General features: G+C 41.8%; 2 pseudogenes; both read right to left on the reverse strand.

Annotated features, from left to right (window-relative positions):
• Positions 1–4,775: 4,775 nt before the first annotated feature.
• LOC133101215 (E3 ubiquitin-protein ligase KCMF1-like) lies at positions 4,776–5,910 on the reverse strand (annotated as a pseudogene).
• An 8,608-nt stretch (positions 5,911–14,518) lies between these two features.
• Positions 14,519–15,653, reverse strand: LOC133101218 (E3 ubiquitin-protein ligase KCMF1-like; annotated as a pseudogene).
• Between the last annotated feature and the right edge of the window lie 6,844 nt (positions 15,654–22,497).

A 22,497-nucleotide genomic window follows, 5' to 3' on the forward strand; every position in this document is an offset into this window, starting at 1 on the left:
TCTCTGGGCTTTCCATCCTGTTCCGTTGATCTCTATTTCTGGTTTTCTGCCAGTACCATATTGCCTTGATTACTGTAGCTTTGTAGTATAGTCTGAAGTCAGGGAGTCTGATTCCTCCAACTCCATTTTTTTCCCACAAGCCTGCTTTGGCTATTTGGGGTCTTTTGTGTCTCCATAGAAATTTTAAGATTTTTTTGTTCTACTTCTGTATAAAATGTCATTGGTAATTTGATAGGGATTGCATTGAATCTTTAGATTGCTGTGGGTAGTATACTCATTTTCACAATATTGATTCTTCCAATCCAAAAATATGGTATATCTCTCCATCTGTTGGTATCGTCTTTAATTTCTTTCATCAGTGTCTTATAGTTTTCTGCATAGTTGCCTCCCTATGTAGGTTTCTTCCTAGGTAATTTTTTGTTGTTGTTGCAATGGTAAATGGGAGTGTTTCCTTAATTTCTCTTTCAGATTTTTCATCATTAGTATATAGGAATGCAAGAGATTTCTATGCATTAAACTTGTATCCTTCAACTTTACCAGATTTATTGATTAGCTCTAGTAGTTTTCTGGTGGCATCTTTAGGATTCTCTATGTATAGTATCATGTCGTCTGCAAACAGTGACAGTTTTGCTTCTTCTTTCCCAATTTGTATTCTGTATATTTCTTTTTCTTCTCTGATGGCCGTGGCTAGGACTTCGAAAACTATGTTGAATAATCGTGGTGAGAGTGCACATCCTTGTCTTGTTCCTGATCTGAGAGGAAATTCTTTCAGTTTTTCACCTTTGAGAATGATGTTTGCTTTGGGTTTTTCATATACGGCCTTTATGATGTTGAGGTAGGTTTCCTCTATGCCCACTCTCTGGAGAGTTTTTATCATAAATGGGTGTTGAAAAGTCAAAAGCTTTTTCTACATCTATTGTGATGATCATATGGTGTTTCTTCTTCAATTTGCTAATTTGGTGTATCACATTGATTGATTTGCGTATATTGAAGAATCCTTGCATCCCTGGGATAAATCCCACTTCACATGGTGTATAATTCTATTAATGTGTTGTTGGATTCTGTTTGCCAGTATTTGGTTGAGGATTTTTGCATGTATATTCAAGAGTGATATTGGTCTGTAATTTCCTTTTTTTGTAGTATCTTTGCCTGGTTTTGGTATCAGGGTGATGGTGGCCTCATAGAATGAGTTTGGGAGTCTTCCTTCCTCCGCAATTTTTTGGAAGAGTTTGAGAAGGATGGGTGTTAGCTCTTCTCTAAATGTTTGATAGAAGTCACCTGTGAAGCCATCTGGACCTGGACTTTTGCTTGTTGGAAGTTTTTAAATCACGGTTTCAATTTCATTACTTGTGATTTGTCTGTTCATATTTTCCGTTTCTTCCTGGTTCAGTTTTGGAAGGTGATATCTTTCTAAGAATTTGTCCATTTCTTCCAGTTTGTCCATTTTATTTGCATAGATTTGCTTGTAGTAGTCTCTTAGGATGCTTTGTATTTCTGCGTTGTCTGTTGTAACTTCTCCGTTTTCATTTTTATTTTTATTGATCTGAGTCCTCTCTCTGTTTTTCTTGATGAGTCTGGTTAATGGTATATGAATTTTGTTTATCTTCTCAAAGAAGCAGCTTTTAGTTTTATTGATCTTTGTTATTGCTTTCTTTGTTTCTATTTATTTTATTTCTGCTCTGATCCTTTTGATTTCTTTCCTTCTACTCACTTTGCAATTTGTTTGTTTTTCTTTCTCTAGTTCTTTGAGGTGTAAGGTTAGATTGTTTATTTGTGATTTTTCTTGTTTCTTGAGGTAGGCTTTTATTGCTATAAACTTCCCTTAGAACGGCTTTTGCTGCATCCCATAGGTTTAGGATCGTCTTGTTTTCTTTGTCATGTGTCTCTAGGTATTTTTTGATTTCCTCTTTGATTTCTTCAGTGATCTCTTGGTTATTTAGTAACGTAGTGTTTAGCCTCCATATGTTTTGTGTTTCTTACGTTTTTTCCCCTGTAATAGATTTCTAATCTCATAGCATTGTGGTCCCAAAAGATAATTGATGTGATTTCAATTTTCTTAAATTTACTGAGGTTTAATTTGTGACCCGTGATGTAATCTATCCTAGAGAATGTTCCATGTGCACTTGAGAAGAAAGTGTAATCTGCTGTTTTGGAATGGAATGTCCTGTAAATATCCATTAAATCTATCTGGTCTATTGTGTCATTTAAAGCTCGAGTTTCCTTATTAATTTTCTGTTTGGATGATCTGTCCATTGGTGTAAGTGAGGTGTTAAACTCCCCCACCTTTATGTGTTACTGTCGATTTCCTCTTTTATAGATGTTAGCAGTTGCCTTATGTATTGAAGTGGTCCTATGTTGGGTGCATATACATTTATGACTGTTATATATATATATATATATATATATATGTGGGATTCCCGACATTCTCCAATTACAAACTTGACCTCACAGCACATTTACCGTCACTCTCTGCCTGACTACTGGAGCCTTTGGTGACACACTGGGCCCTTACATGATGACACATTGGACGCCGAGAGTCCTGCATACGGTGAATAGCATTACCCATGTAATGATCTAGGCAGGCCTAGGTGTCTTTGTATCATCCAAATGCCTCGCGGTGTTACCGGTATTTTGGTACGTTTATCTGGCTTCACCCAAGGTCTACCTTCCCGTCATGGAAGAGAGATGACAAGTAGGAGTTTCCAGGAGGTACTTTAGCCACGGGGATTGATTCATTTCAGCTCAGTGACACTCAAAAAGGGAGAGCAACGTTGAACTTAAGAATGGGTCAAACTGTGTCCCCAGGGCTGTTTTAAAGCTGTAGAAAGCGAGCTATACAAGCAAAAAGCAATTAATTCCTCTTCCCACTGCATAGAAATAGCTGATCTCAACAGTCTGTCTCGTGTTATTTCTCTTGGAAGATATCCAAGGAACTGACAGGACAAAACTGTCTCCCAAACACATGAATTCATACATGACGGTCTTAAGCCTAGAAAAAGGCATCGAGGAGTTCAAGCAGTCGATCGACTCAGGGTTCATGGAGACTGCTGCACACCAAACTTTGCTTATGGGAAACACTGGGGCTTACCTTGATGTTAGGGGTCACGTTCACTTTGCACTTTATCTAGGGTGGGCAGTGGCATGAGCTCTGACCAAGCGGTGAAAACCTCCCCACTACTTATGAGAAAACGTGCTTTTATTCACAGAGGCATCCCCAGAAATGAATAAAAGATGGTTAACGTCAGACAGCCTTGAAGTTGTCACTATCTGTCTTTAAAAAGGGAAAAATACTGACTTTTCTAGTCCTCCCAATTACAAAGTAGATCACACAGCACATTTACTTATCTTTTCTGACTAGCTACAAGAGACACTTGGAACAAAGATTGCCCTTGCACGATGAGACCTTTGGGTGCTACGTGTACTGTGAGCAATTAACTGTAGAATCTTCTAAATGCCCTCAGTAGGCCTAGGTGTCTTTGGATGATGTAAATGCTGAGCAGCGCTCAAAGTAAATCTCTGCATTATTTTTGGCTGGACCTAATGTCTGGTTTCCTCTTCAGTTAGAGAGACGTCTGTCATGAGTTCTCAAAATGAATTGGAGACCCGGTGTTTTTACATTGCAGCTCAGGTTTCCTCACTTTGGCACACCCACATTGAAAGAAAGCCTACCAAGAACTGTCTTCCTGAGGTTGTTTGAAAGCTGAGGAATGCAAGCCATTGAATTAAGCAAGCTGCTCCTAGCCCTTCAAACTGAACAGAAAGGGCGGTTCCCAGAGATGTGTTTCCCCGGATGGTGCTAAGATGGCTTTTGGGCCACAGTGTACTTCCACGGGAAAAGTACACACGCGAGAGTCCTAAGCACTGTGAGGAATACTGGAGCTAAAGCAGTCCATTGACCAAGGTTTCCTGGAAACTGTTGCACCCTATCTTTTGTGATGGGAAAATGTGCACCTTACCTCTAAACTAGAGGTCACATTTGGTTGGCACATTAGCTACAGAATGCTGTGGGATGAGCTCCAAGAAAGAAATCGAAAGCACGTGGTTTCTTTACGCAAATCTCACTGTTCCTCGCATAAATATTTGTAGAGTGACGAATAGATGGGCAGTGTGTGTTAGAGACACCTTGGAGGCCAAAACCATGTCGCTTTCCAAAGGGGGAAACGTGGGCTTTCCTGACATTCTCCAGTTACCAATTTGATCCCACAGGTCATTTACAGGCACTCTCTTCCTGACTACTGGAGACATTTGGGACACACTGGGACCTTCCACGATGACACGTTTGAGGCTGGGATTTCTGCGTGTGGTGAATAGCATTATGCATGTAATGATCTATTCAGGCCTAGGAGACTTTGGATCACCCAAATGCTTCGGAGTGTTACCGGTATATAGGTAGTCTTTTTTTTTTTTTTTTTTTTAAGGTAAACCATCCCAACAGTTTTTATCGATTAATATTCATAATCACACACAGCAGCTTCATTAGATATTTCAATTTTCCTCTTCAGTTTGATTGTGGAGTATTAGCAGAAGCTTTTGCATGTCAAGGTACAGGAAGCAGAGATCACCCTGCACTGCTACCTATATTTTCCAGCTAGAGGTAAAAATTAGTTAAGTGGAAAGGATTATCATATAGATTTTCGCTCTTCCTTTTGAATGTACACAATAAAACAAGAGTGACAGACCTGAAATTACAATCACCAATCAAACCCAAGATAGTTGTTGTCCACATTCATTGGGAAATACAGCACAGAGGACATGGTCTGTGAATTGGGGTGTCATCAAAGAGGAGGTGGTGGAGGTTCATTTCCTATAGTACTCTCTTTTAAATTTAGGTTTTCTAAAGCAACATCTAAAGGCATAATATCTACACAGCCCAAAGCACCAAAATCTGCCAATTCACCCCGTTCATTCTCGTCTGAGGACGAGCTCTCTTCACGAAATAAAGTTGATCGAAGGTGCTCTTGAATAAAGAGGGTGCGGTCTGTGCACTCACTTTCTACGGACTGGTGCACTGTTTCAGACAATTTAGGATCGTTCAACCTTTTTAGAAGAAACTGGGAATTCTGGATAGTTTGCTGACTGCTTTCTGTGTTAGTTGTGTTGTTTGTTTCTGTGGAATGTGTGATTGTAGTGGTGACACTCCTTGTGTTAGTATGCCGGGTTGCGTTGCGTGCAGTGTCCAGTTGTGGCCGTGCTGCCCGGGCGTGCTGCCATTCTAGCTGCAGCTGTATCTGCAGTTGTTGTAACTGCGAAGCGGAAGGGCCAGAGGAATTAAGCTGTCCCCCTGCGGAACGTCTCACTCCTGATAACTGGGATCAAAGCTCACCTATAGGATCAATGGCTTCCCTATTGCTTGGAGAATATGAAGTCCGAGAAGAAGAAAGCCTGCCAGTAGAACTGCTAGTGGAATGAATGTTTGATCTACGTACACCAGGACCTCCCAATCCCCAGCCAAGGTGAAGCATTCATTCTATGTATATGTCGAACACCACTCGATTCATCTAAATCTCTAGGGGCTCTGTGTTCAAGAGTAAGACGAGCTGCAGGGTCATCCGTGACATGATTAGGACTGCCTCCAGGTAATGCTGCAAATACTGTATACATCACTTCTGTTGATGTTTCTGCATGTTCTTGAAGAGATGTCTCCGTATAGCCAATTTTTCCACAATAGGGACAAGTAAAAGCCTGTGGCTGCTCTACAGAGAAAGCTTAGGAACCATAGTACAAATCAACATCTACCCTTGTTAACATGCAGTGCATTGGATGGTCAGTTGTATGCCTTGTTCTTGTTGCACCACTTTCATAACAAGATGCACAAAAATCGTAACCATTGCATATTAAACACTTATAGCTGTGACCTTGAAAATTTCCCTTGAAACATGCATCACAGCTGACACCGTCACGTCGGGACATCCTATTTCAGAAGGTGGCGGCGGGGGCCCTACCGAGCGCAGGCTGCAGTGTCCCCCGCGGGGTCCTGGTCCTGCACTCGTGGGATGGCTTTCTTCCACTGGAATCCAGGGCTCGGCCGCGGGGACGGGGTGGGCAGCAGAGCGCTACGGCGCCGGCGGCAGCGCGGCGGCCGCGGCAGGAGGAAGCGCGGGCTGGGAATGAGGCCGGGCCTGGACGGGGCCGAGCTCCTCCAGGAGGCGGTCCGACGCCGCGGTTCCGCTGGCACATGCCTTGACTCGGTCACTCTCGGGCCCGCCGGTTCCAGGTTGTGGCGCCGCGCTCCGTAAATCCCGCTCCTCCCTACACCCGGCCCACCAACCGCCACTCTCCCCGGGCTCCAACTTCCGCCTTCTCCTCCTCTTCGTCCTCCTCCTCCACCTCATTCCCCCGCCTGCTCTGCAGCCCCGCCTCTCGCTGGCCGCGTCGGGCCCAGACGCCTGGTGCCCTGGGCGGGAGGGAACTGTGGGAGCGGCGCGGCCGCAGCGACTCGGGGCACGTCATCTGCGCGCACCCACAAGCAGGCAGCGGTCGGGCGCCGGGTGCCGGAGACCGCCCGAAACCGCCCTCGGCCTGGCGGCCGCCCCCTCACTACCACCTCTGTACTGTTTTTCAGGCTGGGCCTAGAGTCGACCTTCCCGCCATGCTACAGTGATGACTGGTATGAGTTCCCAGGATGTACTTTAGTCACAGGGATTGTTTCAGTGGAGTTTAGAGGTCCTCACAAATGGAGAGCCACGTTCAACACAAGACTGGCTAGAACCCTGTCCCCGGGACTGGTTTAAGCTGTAGAAAGGTAGCTATGCAAGCAAGAAAGTAATTAATTGCCCTTCCCTCTGCGTAGAAAGAGTTCATCCTAAAGTCTGTTTCGCGTTATGTTGCTTGGAAGATGCACAAGGGACCCACAGGACACACGTTCTCCCTCGGAAGTGAATTCATATGCCACTGTCTTAAATCTCCGAAAAGGCATAGAGGACTTAAAACACTCGATGCACTCAAGGATCCTGGAGGCAGCTGCACACCAAACTTTGCTGATGGGAAACACTGGGGTTTATCTTGAGGCTATGGGTCACATTGACTTCGCAATATAGGTAAGGTGCGCCTTAGGATGAACTCCTAGGAAGCAGTGGAGATCTCCGGCTTCTTATGAGAAAACTCATTTTTCGTCACGGAGTCATTCCTAGAAGTGCAAAAAAGATAGGCAACATCATGCAGCCTTGTGGCCGCCACTATCTAGTTTTCAAACGAGGAAACCACTGCCCTTCCTAGTCTTCCCAATTACAAAATCATTCCACGACATTTTTCCCTATCTCTTCAGAGTAGCTAAAATGACCCTTGGGACACACTTCACCCTTCCACGCAGCAACTTTTGGACTTGGCGTGTTCTGCGTCTGCTGCATTGCATAATCGTCTGAATGCCCCCGGTAGACCTAGGTGACATTGGATGTTCCAAATGCGTAGCAATGCTCAGGGTAAATCTCTAGTGTATTTCGGGATGGTCCTACAGTCTAATCGCTGCTTCAAGATGAGAGACATCTGGCATGAATTCCCCAAATGAATTGGAGTCCCGGTGGTTTTTTGCAGTGCAGCTCCACTTTCCTCACTTAGGCAGACCCACATTGAAAGAGAGCCTGCCTAGAACCGTCTTCCTGAGGTTGTTTTTTTGTTTGTTTGTTTGTTTCAAATAGTCACATTAATTTTAATTTTAATTATTTTTTTTGAAGTTTTGAATTTTAAATTTTTTTAATGCAGCAGGATTATATTAGTTATCCAATTTATACATATGTGTGTATATATGTCAATGTCAGTCTCTCAATTCATCACACCACCTCCACCCTCGTGCCACTTTCCCCTCTTTTTGTCCATACTTTTTTCCTGTACATCTGTGTCACTATTTCTGCCCTGCAAACCCGTTCTTCTGTACCATTTTTCTAGGTTCCACATACATGTGTTAATATACCATAACTGTTTTTCTCTTTCTGGCTTACTTCACTCTGTATGACAGTCTCTAGATCCATCCACTTGTCTACAAATGACACAATTTCGTTCTTTTTAAGGCTGAGTAATATCCCATTGTACATATGTACCACATCTTCTTTAACTATTCGTCTGTTGATGGGCATTTAGGTTGCTTCCATGACCTGGCTATTGTAAGTAGTGCTGCAAGGAATACTGGGGTGCATGTGTCTTTTTGAATTATGGTATTCTCAGGTTATATGCCCACTAGTGGTATTGCTGGGTCATATGGTAATTCTATTTTTAGTCTTTTAAGGAAGCTCCATACTGTTCTCCATAGTGGCTGTATCAATTTACATTCCAACCAACAGTGCAAGAGGGTTCCCTTTTCTCCACACCCTCTCCATCATTTGTTGTTTGTAGATTTTCTGATGATACCCATTGTAACTGGTGTGAGGTGATACCACATTGCAGTTTTGATTTGCTTTTCTCTAATAATTAGTGATGTTGAGCAGCTTTTCATGTGCTTATTGGCCATTTGTATGTCTTTTTTCGAGAAATGTCTACTTAGCTCTTCTGCCCATTTTTTGATTGGGTGGTTTTTTTTTAATTTTTGAATTTTATTTTATATATTTTTTTTATACAGCAGGTTCTTATTAGTCATCAATTGTATACACATCTGTGTATACATGTCAACCCTAATTGCCCAATTCATCACACCCCCACTCCCACCCCACCACTGCTTTCCCCACTTGGTGTCTGTACATTTGTTCCCTACATCTTTGTCTCAATATCTGCCCTGCTAAGTGGTTCATCTGTACCATTTTTCTAGGTTCCACATATATGCCTTAATATACGATATTTGTTTTTCTCTTTCTGACTTACTTCACTCTGTATGACAGTCTCTAGATCCATTAATCTTTTCATGGGCATTTAGGTTGCTTCCATGACCTGGCTATTGTAAATAGTGCTGCAATGAACTTTGGGGTGCATGTGTCTTTTTGAATTATGGTTCTCTGGGTATATGCCCAGTAGTTGGATTGCTGGGTCATATGGTAATTCTATTTTTAGGTCTTTAAGGAACCTCCGTATTGTTCTCCATAGTGGCGGTATCAATTTACATTCCCACCAACAGTGCAAGAGGGTTCCCTTTTCTCCACACCCTCTCCAGCATTTGTTGTTTGTAGATTTTCTGATGATGCCCATTGTAAGTGGTGTGAGGTGATACCTCATTGTAGTTTCGATTTGCTTTTCTCTAACAATTAGTGGTGTTGGGCAGCTTTTCATGTGCTTCTTGGCCATCTGTATGTCTTCTTTCAAAAAATGTGTATTTAGCTCTTCTGCCCATTTTTTGCTGGGGTGGTTTTCTTTTTTTTTTTACTATTGAGCTGCATGAGCTTTTTATATGTTTTGGAGATTAATCCTTTGTCCTCTGATTCATTTGAAATATTTTCTCCCATTCTGAGGGTTGTCTTTTCCTCTTGTTTATGGTTTGCTTTGCTGTGCAAAAGCTTTTATGTTTCATTCGGTCCCATTTGTTTATTTTTGTTATATTTCCATTACTCTAGGCAGTGGATCAAAAAAGATCTTGCTGTGATTTATGTCAAAGAGTGTTCCTCCTATGTTTTCCTCTAAGACTTTTATATTGCCCAGTCTGACATTTAGGTCTCTAATCCATTTTGAGTTTATTTTTGGGTATGGTGTTATGGAGTGTTCTAATTTCCTTCTTTTACAGGTAGCTGTCCAGTTTTCCCAGCACCACTTATTGCAGAGACTGTCTTTTCTCTATTGTATATCCTTGCCTACTCTGTCATAGATTAGTTGACTACAGGTGCGTTTGTTTATCTCTGGGCTTTCCATCCTGTTCCGTTGATCTCTATTTCTGGTTTTCTGCCAGTACCATATTGCCTTGATTACTGTAGCTTTGTAGTATAGTCTGAAGTCAGGGAGTCTGATTCCTCCAACTCCATTTTTTTCCCACAAGCCTGCTTTGGCTATTTGGGGTCTTTTGTGTCTCCATAGAAATTTTAAGATTTTTTTGTTCTACTTCTGTATAAAATGTCATTGGTAATTTGATAGGGATTGCATTGAATCTTTAGATTGCTGTGGGTAGTATACTCATTTTCACAATATTGATTCTTCCAATCCAAAAATATGGTATATCTCTCCATCTGTTGGTATCGTCTTTAATTTCTTTCATCAGTGTCTTATAGTTTTCTGCATAGTTGCCTCCCTATGTAGGTTTCTTCCTAGGTAATTTTTTGTTGTTGTTGCAATGGTAAATGGGAGTGTTTCCTTAATTTCTCTTTCAGATTTTTCATCATTAGTATATAGGAATGCAAGAGATTTCTATGCATTAAACTTGTATCCTTCAACTTTACCAGATTTATTGATTAGCTCTAGTAGTTTTCTGGTGGCATCTTTAGGATTCTCTATGTATAGTATCATGTCGTCTGCAAACAGTGACAGTTTTGCTTCTTCTTTCCCAATTTGTATTCTGTATATTTCTTTTTCTTCTCTGATGGCCGTGGCTAGGACTTCGAAAACTATGTTGAATAATCGTGGTGAGAGTGCACATCCTTGTCTTGTTCCTGATCTGAGAGGAAATTCTTTCAGTTTTTCACCTTTGAGAATGATGTTTGCTTTGGGTTTTTCATATACGGCCTTTATGATGTTGAGGTAGGTTTCCTCTATGCCCACTCTCTGGAGAGTTTTTATCATAAATGGGTGTTGAAAAGTCAAAAGCTTTTTCTACATCTATTGTGATGATCATATGGTGTTTCTTCTTCAATTTGCTAATTTGGTGTATCACATTGATTGATTTGCGTATATTGAAGAATCCTTGCATCCCTGGGATAAATCCCACTTGACATGGTGTATAATTCTATTAATGTGTTGTTGGATTCTGTTTGCCAGTATTTGGTTGAGGATTTTTGCATGTATATTCAAGAGTGATATTGGTCTGTAATTTCCTTTTTTTGTAGTATCTTTGCCTGGTTTTGGTATCAGGGTGATGGTGGCCTCATAGAATGAGTTTGGGAGTCTTCCTTCCTCTGCAAATTTTTGGAAGAGTTTGAGAAGGATGGGTGTTAGCTCTTCTCTAAATGTTTGATAGAAGTCACCTGTGAAGCCATCTGGACCTGGACTTTTGCTTGTTGGAAGTTTTTAAATCACGGTTTCAATTTCATTACTTGTGATTTGTCTGTTCATATTTTCCGTTTCTTCCTGGTTCAGTCTTGGAAGGTGATATCTTTCTAAGAATTTGTCCATTTCTTCCAGTTTGTCCATTTTATTTGCATAGATTTGCTTGTAGTAGTCTCTTAGGATGCTTTGTATTTCTGCGTTGTCTGTTGTAACTTCTCCGTTTTCATTTTTATTTTTATTGATCTGAGTCCTCTCTCTGTTTTTCTTGATGAGTCTGGTTAATGGTATATGAATTTTGTTTATCTTCTCAAAGAAGCAGCTTTTAGTTTTATTGATCTTTGTTATTGCTTTCTTTGTTTCTATTTATTTTATTTCTGCTCTGATCCTTTTGATTTCTTTCCTTCTACTCACTTTGCAATTTGTTTGTTTTTCTTTCTCTAGTTCTTTGAGGTGTAAGGTTAGATTGTTTATTTGTGATTTTTCTTGTTTCTTGAGGTAGGCTTTTATTGCTATAAACTTCCCTTAGAACGGCTTTTGCTGCATCCCATAGGTTTAGGATCGTCTTGTTTTCTTTGTCATGTGTCTCTAGGTATTTTTTGATTTCCTCTTTGATTTCTTCAGTGATCTCTTGGTTATTTAGTAACGTAGTGTTTAGCCTCCATATGTTTTGTGTTTCTTACGTTTTTTCCCCTGTAATAGATTTCTAATCTCATAGCATTGTGGTCCCAAAAGATAATTGATGTGATTTCAATTTTCTTAAATTTACTGAGGTTTAATTTGTGACCCGTGATGTAATCTATCCTAGAGAATGTTCCATGTGCACTTGAGAAGAAAGTGTAATCTGCTGTTTTGGAATGGAATGTCCTGTAAATATCCATTAAATCTATCTGGTCTATTGTGTCATTTAAAGCTCGAGTTTCCTTATTAATTTTCTGTTTGGATGATCTGTCCATTGGTGTAAGTGAGGTGTTAAACTCCCCCACCTTTATGTGTTACTGTCGATTTCCTCTTTTATAGATGTTAGCAGTTGCCTTATGTATTGAAGTGGTCCTATGTTGGGTGCATATACATTTATGACTGTTATATATATATATATATATATATATATGTGGGATTCCCGACATTCTCCAATTACAAACTTGACCTCACAGCACATTTACCGTCACTCTCTGCCTGACTACTGGAGCCTTTGGTGACACACTGGGCCCTTACATGATGACACATTGGACGCCGAGAGTCCTGCATACGGTGAATAGCATTACCCATGTAATGATCTAGGCAGGCCTAGGTGTCTTTGTATCATCCAAATGCCTCGCGGTGTTACCGGTATTTTGGTACGTTTATCTGGCTTCACCCAAGGTCTACCTTCCCGTCATGGAAGAGAGATGACAAGTAGGAGTTTCCAGGAGGTACTTTAGCCACGGGGATTGATTCATTTCAGCTCAGTGACACTCAAAAAGGGAGAGCAACGTTGAACTTAAGAATGGGTCAAACTGTGTCCCCAGGGCTGTTTTAAAGCTGTAGAAAGCGAGCTATACAAGCAAAAAGCAATTAATTCCTCTTCCCACTGCATAGAAATAGCTGATCTCAACAGTCTGTCTCGTGTTATTTCTCTTGGAAGATATCCAAGGAACTGACAGGACAAAACTGTCTCCCAAACACATGAATTCATACATGACGGTCTTAAGCCTAGAAAAAGGCATCGAGGAGTTCAAGCAGTCGATCGACTCAGGGTTCATGGAGACTGCTGCACACCAAACTTTGCTTATGGGAAACACTGGGGCTTACCTTGATGTTAGGGGTCACGTTCACTTTGCACTTTATCTAGGGTGGGCAGTGGCATGAGCTCTGACCAAGCGGTGAAAACCTCCCCACTACTTATGAGAAAACGTGCTTTTATTCACAGAGGCATCCCCAGAAATGAATAAAAGATGGTTAACGTCAGACAGCCTTGAAGTTGTCACTATCTGTCTTTAAAAAGGGAAAAATACTGACTTTTCTAGTCCTCCCAATTACAAAGTAGATCACACAGCACATTTACTTATCTTTTCTGACTAGCTACAAGAGACACTTGGAACAAAGATTGCCCTTGCACGATGAGACCTTTGGGTGCTACGTGTACTGTGAGCAATTAACTGTAGAATCTTCTAAATGCCCTCAGTAGGCCTAGGTGTCTTTGGATGATGTAAATGCTGAGCAGCGCTCAAAGTAAATCTCTGCATTATTTTTGGCTGGACCTAATGTCTGGTTTCCTCTTCAGTTAGAGAGACGTCTGTCATGAGTTCTCAAAATGAATTGGAGACCCGGTGTTTTTACATTGCAGCTCAGGTTTCCTCACTTTGGCACACCCACATTGAAAGAAAGCCTACCAAGAACTGTCTTCCTGAGGTTGTTTGAAAGCTGAGGAATGCAAGCCATTGAATTAAGCAAGCTGCTCCTAGCCCTTCAAACTGAACAGAAAGGGCGGTTCCCAGAGATGTGTTTCCCCGGATGGTGCTAAGATGGCTTTTGGGCCACAGTGTACTTCCACGGGAAAAGTACACACGCGAGAGTCCTAAGCACTGTGAGGAATACTGGAGCTAAAGCAGTCCATTGACCAAGGTTTCCTGGAAACTGTTGCACCCTATCTTTTGTGATGGGAAAATGTGCACCTTACCTCTAAACTAGAGGTCACATTTGGTTGGCACATTAGCTACAGAATGCTGTGGGATGAGCTCCAAGAAAGAAATCGAAAGCACGTGGTTTCTTTACGCAAATCTCACTGTTCCTCGCATAAATATTTGTAGAGTGACGAATAGATGGGCAGTGTGTGTTAGAGACACCTTGGAGGCCAAAACCATGTCGCTTTCCAAAGGGGGAAACGTGGGCTTTCCTGACATTCTCCAGTTACCAATTTGATCCCACAGGTCATTTACAGGCACTCTCTTCCTGACTACTGGAGACATTTGGGACACACTGGGACCTTCCACGATGACACGTTTGAGGCTGGGATTTCTGCGTGTGGTGAATAGCATTATGCATGTAATGACCTATTCAGGCCTAGGAGACTTTGGATCACCCAAATGCCTCGGAGTGTTACCGGTATATAGGTAGACTTTTTTTTTTTTTTTTTAAGGTAAACAATCCCAACAGTTTTTATCGATTAATATTCATAATCACACACAGCAGCTTCATTAGATATTTCAATTTTCCTCTTCAGTTTGATTGTGGAGTATTAGCAGAAGCTTTTGCATGTCAAGGTACAGGAAGCAGAGATCACCCTGCACTGCTACCTATATTTTCCAGCTAGAGGTAAAAATTAGTTAAGTGGAAAGGATTATCATATAGATTTTCGCTCTTCCTTTTGAATGTACACAATAAAACAAGAGTGACAGACCTGAAATTACAATCACCAATCAAACCCAAGATAGTTGTTGTCCACATTCATTGGGAAATACAGCACAGAGGACATGGTCTGTGAATTGGGGTGTCATCAAAGAGGAGGTGGTGGAGGTTCATTTCCTATAGTACTCTCTTTTAAATTTAGGTTTTCTAAAGCAACATCTAAAGGCATAATATCTACACAGCCCAAAGCACCAAAATCTGCCAATTCACCCCGTTCATTCTCGTCTGAGGACGAGCTCTCTTCACGAAATAAAGTTGATCGAAGGCGCTCTTGAATAAAGAGGGTGCGGTCTGTGCACTCACTTTCTACGGACTGGTGCACTGTTTCAGACAATTTAGGATCGTTCAACCTTTTTAGAAGAAACTGGGAATTCTGGATAGTTTGCTGACTGCTTTCTGTGTTAGTTGTGTTGTTTGTTTCTGTGGAATGTGTGATTGTAGTGGTGACACTCCTTGTGTTAGTATGCCGGGTTGCGTTGCGTGCAGTGTCCAGTTGTGGCCGTGCTGCCCGGGCGTGCTGCCATTCTAGCTGCAGCTGTATCTGCAGTTGTTGTAACTGCGAAGCGGAAGGGCCAGAGGAATTAAGCTGTCCCCCTGCGGAACGTCTCACTCCTGATAACTGGGATCAAAGCTCACCTATAGGATCAATGGCTTCCCTATTGCTTGGAGAATATGAAGTCCGAGAAGAAGAAAGCCTGCCAGTAGAACTGCTAGTGGAATGAATGTTTGATCTACGTACACCAGGACCTCCCAATCCCCAGCCAAGGTGAAGCATTCATTCTATGTATATGTCGAACACCACTCGATTCATCTAAATCTCTAGGGGCTCTGTGTTCAAGAGTAAGACGAGCTGCAGGGTCATCCGTGACATGATTAGGACTGCCTCCAGGTAATGCTGCAAATACTGTATACATCACTTCTGTTGATGTTTCTGCATGTTCTTGAAGAGATGTCTCCGTATAGCCAATTTTTCCACAATAGGGACAAGTAAAAGCCTGTGGCTGCTCTACAGAGAAAGCTTAGGAACCATAGTACAAATCAACATCTACCCTTGTTAACATGCAGTGCATTGGATGGTCAGTTGTATGCCTTGTTCTTGTTGCACCACTTTCATAACAAGATGCACAAAAATCGTAACCATTGCATATTAAACACTTATAGCTGTGACCTTGAAAATTTCCCTTGAAACATGCATCACAGCTGACACCGTCACGTCGGGACATCCTATTTCAGAAGGTGGCGGCGGGGGCCCTACCGAGCGCAGGCTGCAGTGTCCCCCGCGGGGTCCTGGTCCTGCACTCGTGGGATGGCTTTCTTCCACTGGAATCCAGGGCTCGGCCGCGGGGACGGGGTGGGCAGCAGAGCGCTACGGCGCCGGCGGCAGCGCGGCGGCCGCGGCAGGAGGAAGCGCGGGCTGGGAATGAGGCCGGGCCTGGACGGGGCCGAGCTCCTCCAGGAGGCGGTCCGACGCCGCGGTTCCGCTGGCACATGCCTTGACTCGGTCACTCTCGGGCCCGCCGGTTCCAGGTTGTGGCGCCGCGCTCCGTAAATCCCGCTCCTCCCTACACCCGGCCCACCAACCGCCACTCTCCCCGGGCTCCAACTTCCGCCTTCTCCTCCTCTTCGTCCTCCTCCTCCACCTCATTCCCCCGCCTGCTCTGCAGCCCCGCCTCTCGCTGGCCGCGTCGGGCCCAGACGCCTGGTGCCCTGGGCGGGAGGGAACTGTGGGAGCGGCGCGGCCGCAGCGACTCAGGGCACGTCATCTGCGCGCACCCACAAGCAGGCAGCGGTCGGGCGCCGGGTGCCGGAGACCGCCCGAAACCGCCCTCGGCCTGGCGGCCGCCCCCTCACTACCACCTCTGTACTGTTTTTCAGGCTGGGCCTAGAGTCGACCTTCCCGCCATGCTACAGTGATGACTGGTATGAGTTCCCAGGATGTACTTTAGTCACAGGGATTGTTTCAGTGGAGTTTAGAGGTCCTCACAAATGGAGAGCCACGTTCAACACAAGACTGGCTAGAACCCTGTCCCCGGGACTGGTTTAAGCTGTAGAAAGGTAGCTATGCAAGCAAGAAAGTAATTAATTGCCCTTCCCTCTGCGTAGAAAGAGTTCATCCTAAAGTCTGTTTCGCGTTATGTTGCTTGGAAGATGCACAAGGGACCCACAGGACACACGTTCTCCCTCGGAAGTGAATTCATATGCCACTGTCTTAAATCTCCGAAAAGGCATAGAGGACTTAAAACACTCGATGCACTCAAGGATCCTGGAGGCAGCTGCACACCAAACTTTGCTGATGGGAAACACTGGGGTTTATCTTGAGGCTATGGGTCACATTGACTTCGCAATATAGGTAAGGTGCGCCTTAGGATGAACTCCTAGGAAGCAGTGGAGATCTCCGGCTTCTTATGAGAAAACTCATTTTTCGTCACGGAGTCATTCCTAGAAGTGCAAAAAAGATAGGCAACATCATGCAGCCTTGTGGCCGCCACTATCTAGTTTTCAAACGAGGAAACCACTGCCCTTCCTAGTCTTCCCAATTACAAAATCATTCCACGACATTTTTCCCTATCTCTTCAGAGTAGCTAAAATGACCCTTGGGACACACTTCACCCTTCCACGCAGCAACTTTTGGACTTGGCGTGTTCTGCGTCTGCTGCATTGCATAATCGTCTGAATGCCCCCGGTAGACCTAGGTGACATTGGATGTTCCAAATGCGTAGCAATGCTCAGGGTAAATCTCTAGTGTATTTCGGGATGGTCCTACAGTCTAATCGCTGCTTCAAGATGAGAGACATCTGGCATGAATTCCCCAAATGAATTGGAGTCCCGGTGGTTTTTTGCAGTGCAGCTCCACTTTCCTCACTTAGGCAGACCCACATTGAAAGAGAGCCTGCCTAGAACCGTCTTCCTGAGGTTGTTTTTTTGTTTGTTTGTTTGTTTCAAATAGTCACATTAATTTTAATTTTAATTATTTTTTTTGAAGTTTTGAATTTTAAATTTTTTTAATGCAGCAGGATTATATTAGTTATCCAATTTATACATATGTGTGTATATATGTCAATGTCAGTCTCTCAATTCATCACACCACCTCCACCCTCGTGCCACTTTCCCCTCTTTTTGTCCATACTTTTTTCCTGTACATCTGTGTCACTATTTCTGCCCTGCAAACCCGTTCTTCTGTACCATTTTTCTAGGTTCCACATACATGTGTTAATATACCATAACTGTTTTTCTCTTTCTGGCTTACTTCACTCTGTATGACAGTCTCTAGATCCATCCACTTGTCTACAAATGACACAATTTCGTTCTTTTTAAGGCTGAGTAATATCCCATTGTACATATGTACCACATCTTCTTTAACTATTCGTCTGTTGATGGGCATTTAGGTTGCTTCCATGACCTGGCTATTGTAAGTAGTGCTGCAAGGAATACTGGGGTGCATGTGTCTTTTTGAATTATGGTATTCTCAGGTTATATGCCCACTAGTGGTATTGCTGGGTCATATGGTAATTCTATTTTTAGTCTTTTAAGGAAGCTCCATACTCTTCTCCATAGTGGCTGTATCAATTTACATTCCAACCAACAGTGCAAGAGGGTTCCCTTTTCTCCACACCCTCTCCATCATTTGTTGTTTGTAGATTTTCTGATGATACCCATTGTAACTGGTGTGAGGTGATACCTCATTGTAGTTTTGATTTGCTTTTCTCTAATAATTAGTGATGTTGAGCAGCTTTTCATGTGCTTATTGGCCATTTGTATGTCTTTTTTCGAGAAATGTCTACTTAGCTCTTCTGCCCATTTTTTGATTGGGTGGTTTTTTTTTAATTTTTGAATTTTATTTTATATATTTTTTTTATACAGCAGGTTCTTATTAGTCATCAATTGTATACACATCTGTGTATACATGTCAACCCTAATTGCCCAATTCATCACACCCCCACTCCCACCCCACCACTGCTTTCCCCACTTGGTGTCTGTACATTTGTTCCCTACATCTTTGTCTCAATATCTGCCCTGCTAAGTGGTTCATCTGTACCATTTTTCTAGGTTCCACATATATGCCTTAATATACGATATTTGTTTTTCTCTTTCTGACTTACTTCACTCTGTATGACAGTCTCTAGATCCATTAATCTTTTCATGGGCATTTAGGTTGCTTCCATGACCTGGCTATTGTAAATAGTGCTGCAATGAACTTTGGGGTGCATGTGTCTTTTTGAATTATGGTTCTCTGGGTATATGCCCAGTAGTTGGATTGCTGGGTCATATGGTAATTCTATTTTTAGGTGTTTAAGGAACCTCCGTATTGTTCTCCATAGTGGCGGTATCAATTTACATTCCCACCAACAGTGCAAGAGGGTTCCCTTTTCTCCACACCCTCTCCAGCATTTGTTGTTTGTAGATTTTCTGATGATGCCCATTGTAAGTGGTGTGAGGTGATACCTCATTGTAGTTTCGATTTGCTTTTCTCTAACAATTAGTGGTGTTGGGCAGCTTTTCATGTGCTTCTTGGCCATCTGTATGTCTTCTTTCAAAAAATGTGTATTTAGCTCTTCTGCCCATTTTTTGCTGGGGTGGTTTTCTTTTTTTTTTTACTATTGAGCTGCATGAGCTTTTTATATGTTTTGGAGATTAATCCTTTGTCCTCTGATTCATTTGAAATATTTTCTCCCATTCTGAGGGTTGTCTTTTCCTCTTGTTTATGGTTTGCTTTGCTGTGCAAAAGCTTTTATGTTTCATTCGGTCCCATTTGTTTATTTTTGTTTTATTTCCATTACTCTAGGCAGTGGATCAAAAAAGATCTTGCTGTGATTTATGTCAAAGAGTGTTCCTCCTATGTTTTCCTCTAAGACTTTTATATTGCCCAGTCTGACATTTAGGTCTCTAATCCATTTTGAGTTTATTTTTGGGTATGGTGTTATGGAGTGTTCTAATTTCCTTCTTTTACAGGTAGCTGTCCAGTTTTCCCAGCACCACTTATTGCAGAGACTGTCTTTTCTCTATTGTATATCCTTGCCTACTCTGTCATAGATTAGTTGACTACAGGTGCGTTTGTTTATCTCTGGGCTTTCCATCCTGTTCCGTTGATCTCTATTTCTGGTTTTCTGCCAGTACCATATTGCCTTGATTACTGTAGCTTTGTAGTATAGTCTGAAGTCAGGGAGTCTGATTCCTCCAACTCCATTTTTTTCCCACAAGCCTGCTTTGGCTATTTGGGGTCTTTTGTGTCTCCATAGAAATTTTAAGATTTTTTTGTTCTACTTCTGTATAAAATGTCATTGGTAATTTGATAAGGATTGCATTGAATCTTTAGATTGCTGTGGGTAGTATACTCATTTTCACAATATTGATTCTTCCAATCCAAAAATATGGTATATCTCTCCATCTGTTGGTATCGTCTTTAATTTCTTTCATCAGTGTCTTATAGTTTTCTGCATAGTTGCCTCCCTATGTAGGTTTCTTCCTAGGTAATTTTTTGTTGTTGTTGCAATGGTAAATGGGAGTGTTTCCTTAATTTCTCTTTCAGATTTTTCATCATTAGTATATAGGAATGCAAGAGATTTCTATGCATTAAACTTGTATCCTTCAACTTTACCAGATTTATTGATTAGCTCTAGTAGTTTTCTGGTGGCATCTTTAGGATTCTCTATGTATAGTATCATGTCGTCTGCAAACAGTGACAGTTTTGCTTCTTCTTTCCCAATTTGTATTCTGTATATTTCTTTTTCTTCTCTGATGGCCGTGGCTAGGACTTCGAAAACTATGTTGAATAATCGTGGTGAGAGTGCACATCCTTGTCTTGTTCCTGATCTGAGAGGAAATTCTTTCAGTTTTTCACCTTTGAGAATGATGTTTGCTTTGGGTTTTTCATATACGGCCTTTATGATGTTGAGGTAGGTTTCCTCTATGCCCACTCTCTGGAGAGTTTTTATCATAAATGGGTGTTGAAAAGTCAAAAGCTTTTTCTACATCTATTGTGATGATCATATGGTGTTTCTTCTTCAATTTGCTAATTTGGTGTATCACATTGATTGATTTGCGTATATTGAAGAATCCTTGCATCCCTGGGATAAATCCCACTTGACATGGTGTATAATTCTATTAATGTGTTGTTGGATTCTGTTTGCCAGTATTTGGTTGAGGATTTTTGCATGTATATTCAAGAGTGATATTGGTCTGTAATTTCCTTTTTTTGTAGTATCTTTGCCTGGTTTCGGTATCAGGGTGATGGTGGCCTCATAGAATGTGTTTGGGAGTCTTCCTTCCTCCGCAATTTTTTGGAAGAGTTTGAGAAGGATGGGTGTTAGCTCTTCTCTAAATGTTTGATAGAAGTCACCTGTGAAGCCATCTGGACCTGGACTTTTGCTTGTTGGAAGTTTTTAAATCACGGTTTCAATTTCATTACTTGTGATTTGTCTGTTCATATTTTCCGTTTCTTCCTGGTTCAGTCTTGGAAGGTGATATCTTTCTAAGAATTTGTCCATTTCTTCCAGTTTGTCCATTTTATTTGCATAGATTTGCTTGTAGTAGTCTCTTAGGATGCTTTGTATTTCTGCATTGTCTGTTGTAACTTCTCCGTTTTCATTTTTATTTTTATTGATCTGAGTCCTCTCTCTGTTTTTCTTGATGAGTCTGGTTAATGGTATATGAATTTTGTTTATCTTCTCAAAGAAGCAGCTTTTAGTTTTATTGATCTTTGTTATTGCTTTCTTTGTTTCTATTTATTTTATTTCTGCTCTGATCCTTTTGATTTCTTTCCTTCTACTCACTTTGCAATTTGTTTGTTTTTCTTTCTCTAGTTCTTTGAGGTGTAAGGTTAGATTGTTCATTTGTGATTTTTCTTGTTTCTTGAGGTAGGCTTTTATTGCTATAAACTTCCCTTAGAACGGCTTTTGCTGCATCCCATAGGTTTAGGATCGTCTTGTTTTCTTTGTCATGTGTCTCTAGGTATTTTTTGATTTCCTCTTTGATTTCTTCAGTGATCTCTTGGTTATTTAGTAACGTAGTGTTTAGCCTCCATATGTTTTGTGTTTCTTACGTTTTTTCCCCTGTAATAGATTTCTAATCTCATAGCATTGTGGTCCCAAAAGATAATTGATGTGATTTCAATTTTCTTAAATTTACTGAGGTTTAATTTGTGACCCGTGATGTAATCTATCCTAGAGAATGTTCCATGTGCACTTGAGAAGAAAGTGTAATCTGCTGTTTTGGAATGGAATGTCCTGTAAATATCCATTAAATCTATCTGGTCTATTGTGTCATTTAAAGCTCGAGTTTCCTTATTAATTTTCTGTTTGGATGATCTGTCCATTGGTGTAAGTGAGGTGTTAAACTCCCCCACCTTTATGTGTTACTGTCGATTTCCTCTTTTATAGATGTTAGCAGTTGCCTTATGTATTGAAGTGGTCCTATGTTGGGTGCATATACATTTATGACTGTTATATATATATATATATATATATATATGTGGGATTCCCGACATTCTCCAATTACAAACTTGACCTCACAGCACATTTACCGTCACTCTCTGCCTGACTACTGGAGCCTTTGGTGACACACTGGGCCCTTACATGATGACACATTGGACGCCGAGAGTCCTGCATACGGTGAATAGCATTACCCATGTAATGATCTAGGCAGGCCTAGGTGTCTTTGTATCATCCAAATGCCTCGCGGTGTTACCGGTATTTTGGTACGTTTATCTGGCTTCACCCAAGGTCTACCTTCCCGTCATGGAAGAGAGATGACAAGTAGGAGTTTCCAGGAGGTACTTTAGCCACGGGGATTGATTCATTTCAGCTCAGTGACACTCAAAAAGGGAGAGCAACGTTGAACTTAAGAATGGGTCAAACTGTGTCCCCAGGGCTGTTTTAAAGCTGTAGAAAGCGAGCTATACAAGCAAAAAGCAATTAATTCCTCTTCCCACTGCATAGAAATAGCTGATCTCAACAGTCTGTCTCGTGTTATTTCTCTTGGAAGATATCCAAGGAACTGACAGGACAAAACTGTCTCCCAAACACATGAATTCATACATGACGGTCTTAAGCCTAGAAAAAGGCATCGAGG

Source organism: Eubalaena glacialis, chromosome 11 (assembly GCF_028564815.1).
Source record: "Eubalaena glacialis isolate mEubGla1 chromosome 11, mEubGla1.1.hap2.+ XY, whole genome shotgun sequence".
In the NCBI taxonomy this organism is placed as follows: domain Eukaryota; kingdom Metazoa; phylum Chordata; class Mammalia; order Artiodactyla; family Balaenidae; genus Eubalaena; species Eubalaena glacialis.